This window comes from Apaloderma vittatum, unplaced genomic scaffold, assembly GCF_000703405.1.
Source record: "Apaloderma vittatum isolate BGI_N311 unplaced genomic scaffold, ASM70340v1 scaffold20782, whole genome shotgun sequence".
NCBI lineage: Eukaryota > Metazoa > Chordata > Aves > Trogoniformes > Trogonidae > Apaloderma > Apaloderma vittatum.
The window spans coordinates 4,370-4,698 of NW_009704396.1; positions in this window are offsets into that span (position 1 = coordinate 4,370).

The window sequence follows — 329 nt, forward strand, 5'->3', positions numbered from 1 at the left end:
ACCCAAGGCCCTCCGTCAATGGATCACGGTCATGCTAATGAAAGGAGTGAAACGTGGCCAGCCAGTTCCAGAGGGAGCTTTCAGAAGATGCAGCACCACAGGCAAGAAGGAGGAAGGCAGGAGACACTGGAGCCATCAGCAAGGAGGGGAGTTCACAGTTGTGCTGCTGGGCCGAGCCGATTTCTGCCCTGGCGGCCTGCTCTGCCTGTGTGCCTGCACTGCCAAAAGCGAGGGCAGGAGGAGGCCTGGCTAGGGCAAAACAAACTGAGGTCACATGTTCCTTGCTTGAAAGGGCTAAAAACTCATGCAGGCAGTGGAGCGAGAGGTCA